The following is a 4191-nucleotide window of genomic DNA, read 5'->3' as shown; positions in this document are numbered from 1 at the left end:
AAAACCATTAGCCTAAAGCTCTCAGGTAATGATAGAAAAAAAATTCTTTAAATTTCCTGTTGAAACCTTTTATTCTGTTATTGTTGGTGTTTAAGGAAAACCACTTTGCCCATAATTCATGGTGCCCTGGACTTCTGACACCAACTTGTATTTGGCCAACTGGGAACCAGGCCAAATTGAATTCTTCTTAGAAGGTCTAGTCCGCTGATAAATGGCACTCAGCTGATGATTTCCTTCATATAACCTTTAACAAGAACTCGTAAGTCGCATTGATTATGCCCCAAGAGATGAGTGACTGATGGTAATTCGGATGGGCACCTCTGAAAAGATTTGTCAATTTCCTATCTTGTTCTACCCAGATTTTTTTGAAAACCCTGGGGAAAGATTGAAATTCCCCACCAATCTGAGACTGCATGCGGGTTTTTACAACATTAATCGGAAAAAACAAGAGCCCCAACATGGCACCCAATAGGCCTCCACAGATAAAATCATTGACCAAATGAGCACTGTGAGATGTTGCAGTAGGCAAATACTCTTTAATAGGGCCTTGAAGGCCAAAAAAAAAAGGGCGTTGCTGGATCGATTACGGAGAAGAATGGGCACCAAGCCTTGATAATACTCTCTAATTCCATGACATTTCAGTGCCTTGAAAGCCTGATAAGTGTTTGTAAATTTGTCGTGATTCTTGTGGTCTTGAAGCAATGTTTGAACTCTTTCCAATGGATTGAAAATTGCTTCTGTTGTCCCTGCAAGTACTGCTGCCATGCTGCAAGTTGCAGACTCTGGAGTGCTGATATGTTTATGGAGAAGGTAAGATAAATCCTCATACAGACCAAAGATAAGTGCCAGTGTAGTGGTCTTCTGCATCAATGAGGGCAGGATTCCTCGATACAAGTTTCAAAATCCATCCCTCCTCAACTGAAGTATCGCATCCTGGGTTTTGATTCCATATTAGCTCCACATTTTGATACTTTTGTTTAATGAAGGTTTTCTATGATCTTGTAGCAATAATTTTTGACTTATTTGTACTTCTAGGGAGTAGAGCCAGAATGCTCCTTAGAAGCAAGGATGGTGAGACTTCATCTCACATAATGTGGACATGTTATGAGGAGGGGCCCATCCCTGGAGAAGGACATCATGTTTGGTAGAGGGTCAGCAAAAAACAGGAAGATGCTCAATGACATGGATTTACACAGTGGCTGCAACAGTGGGCTTAAGTGTAACCATGATTATGAGGATGGCTCAGGACTAGGCTGTGTTTCATTCTGCACATAGGGGATGCTATGAGTCGGAAATTACTTGACGGCACCTAACAACAACTATGTGTGTGTGTGTATGTGTGTGTGTCTGTGTAACCATTACAAGGGAATAGCCTTGATTCTGAAAATGGAAAGGAATGCAAACATTGGACTTGCTCAGACATCTCCCTTGACTGAAGTGTGGCTGCAGGGAAGGTGGGTGCTAAATTGTGGGGGCACTTAAAAGACAAATGAAGTCTTTTTGACTTTTTATGATGATAGAAATTGCTGTGTGCATTGCTAAAGAGGAAAGGAGGACGATATGTGGAAGCTGGGTGTGGTAAATATGAATCTGAGGTGAAAGGATAGAATTGAATGGAACAAAGAGTCAGGGACAGAAGTTAGGCACTGTTTTTTTTTTTTTTTTTTAATAATTTTTATTGTGCTTTAAGTGAAAGTTTACAAATCAAGTCAGTCTGTCACATATAAGCTTACTCCATACTCCCACTTACTCTCCCCCTAATGAGTCAGCCCTTCCAGTCTCTCCTTTCGTGACAGTTTTGCCAGTTTCTAACCCTCTCTACCCTCCCATCTCCCCTCCAGACAGGAGATGCCAACACAGTCTCAAGTGTCCACCTGAAACAAGTAGCTCACTCTTCATCAGCATCTCTCTCCAACCCATTGTCCAGTCCCTTCCAGGTCTGATGAGTTGTCTTCAGAAATGGTTCCTGTCCTGGGCCAACAGAAGGTTTGGGGACCGTGACCCCTGGGATTCTTCTAGTCTCAGTCAGACCATTAAGTCTGGTCTTTTTATGAGAATTTGGGGTCTGCATCCCACTGTTCTCTGCTCCCTCAGGGGTTCTCTGTTGTGCTCCCTGTCAGGGCAGTCATCAGTTGTGGCCGGGCACCAACTAGTTCTTCTGGTCTCAGGATGATGTAAGTCTCTAGTTCATGTGGCCCTTTCTGTCTCTTGGGCTCATAGCTATTGTCTGACCTTGGTATTCTTCATTCTCCTTTGATCCAGGTGGGTTAAGACCAACTGACGCATCTTAGATGGCCGGTTGTTAGCATTTAAGACCCCAGATACCACACTTCAAAATGGGATGCAGAATGTTTTCTTAATAGAATTTATTTTGCCAATTGACTTAGAAGTCCCCTTAAGCCATAGCCCCCAAACCCCCGCCCTTGCTCCGCTGACCTTCGAAGCATTCCGTTTATCCCGGAAACTTCTTTGCTTTTGGTCCAGTGCAGTTGAGCTGACCTTCCCTGTATTGAGTATTGTCCTTCCCTTCACCTAAAGTAGTTCTTATCTACTACCTAATCAGTAAATAACCCTCTCCCACCCTCCGTCCCTCCCCCCTCTCGTAACCACAAAAGAATGTGTTCTTCTCAGTTTATACCATTTCTCAAGATCTTATAATAGTGGTCTTATACAATATCTGTCCTTCTGCATCTGAATAATTTCACTCAGCATAATGCCTTCCGGGTTCCTCCATGTTATGAAATGTTTCACAGATTTGTCACTGTTCTTTATCAATGCGTAGTATTCCATTGTGTGAATATACCATAATTTATTTAACCATTCATCCGTTGATGGACACCTTGGTTGCTTCCAGCTTTTTGCTATTGTAAACAGAGCTGCAATAAACATGGGTGTGCATATATCTGTTCATGTGAAGGCTCTTATTTCTCTAGGGTATATTCCAAGGAGTGGGATTTCTGGGTTGTATGGTAGTTCTATTTCTAACTTTTCAAGAAAACGCCAGATAGATTTCCAAAGTGGTTGTACTATTTTACATTCCGACCAGCAGTGTATAAGAGTTCCAATCTCTCTGCAGCCTCTCCAACATTTATTATTTTGTGTTTTTTGGGTTCACACCAGCCTTGCTGGAGTGAGATGGAATCTCATCGTAGTTTTAATTTACATTTCTCTAATGGCTAATGATTGAGAGCATCTTCTCATGTATCTGCTAGCTGCCTGAATATCTTTCTTAGTGAAGTGTGTGTTCATATCCTTTGCCCACTTTTTGATTGGGTTGTTTGTCTTTCTGTGGTTGAGTTTTAACAGAATCATATAGATTTTAGAGATCAGGTGCTGGTCGGAGGTGTCATAGCTGAAAATTTTTTCCTAATCTGTAGGTGGTCTTTTTACTCTTTTGGTGAAGTCTTTAGATGAGCATAGGTGTTTGATTTTTAGGAGCTCCCAGTTATCTGGTTTCTCTTCGTCATTTTTAGTAATGTTTTGTATTCTGTTTATGCCTTGTATTAGGGCTCCTAACGTTGTCCCTATTTTTTCTTCCATGATCTTTATCGTTTTAGTCTTTATGTTTAGGTCTTTGATCCACTTGGATTTAGTTTTTGTGCATGGTGTGAGGTATGGGTCCTGTTTCATTTTTTTGCAAATGGATATCCAGTTATGCCAGCACCATTTGTTAAAAAGACTGTCTTTTCCCAATTAACTGACACTGGGCCTTTGTCAAATATCAGCTACTCATATGTGGATGGATTTATATCTGGGTTCTCAATTCTATTCCATTGGTCTATGTGCCTGTTGTACCAGTACCAGGCTGTTTTGACTACTGTGGCTGTATAATAGGTTCTAAAATCAGGTAGAGTGAGGCCTCTCACTTTCTTCTTCTTTTTCAGTAATGCTTTACTTATCCGAGGCTTCTTTCCCTTCCATATGAAGTCAGTGATTTGTTTCTCCATCACATTAAAAATTGTCATTGGAATTTGGATTGGAAGTGCATTGTATATATAGACGGCTTTTGGTAGAATTATAATGTTAAGTCTTCCTATCCATGAGCAAGGTATGTTTTTCCACTTATGTAGGTCCCTTTTAGTTTCTTGTAGTAGTACTTTGTAATTTTCTTTGTATAGGTCTTTTACATCTTTGGTAAGATTTATTCCTAAGTATTTTATCTTCTTGGGGCTATTGTGAATGGTATTGATT

At 40.7% G+C, this 4191-nt stretch overlaps 1 pseudogene; it reads right to left on the bottom strand.

The window, feature by feature from the left end:
• Positions 1 to 235: 235 nt before the first annotated feature.
• Positions 236 to 951, bottom strand: LOC100663067 (mitochondrial nicotinamide adenine dinucleotide transporter SLC25A51-like; annotated as a pseudogene).
• Positions 952 to 4191: the final 3240 nt, after the last annotated feature.

Source organism: Loxodonta africana, chromosome 26, assembly GCF_030014295.1.
Source record: "Loxodonta africana isolate mLoxAfr1 chromosome 26, mLoxAfr1.hap2, whole genome shotgun sequence".
NCBI lineage: Eukaryota > Metazoa > Chordata > Mammalia > Proboscidea > Elephantidae > Loxodonta > Loxodonta africana.
This window is presented reverse-complemented; position numbering and strand designations above follow the sequence as displayed.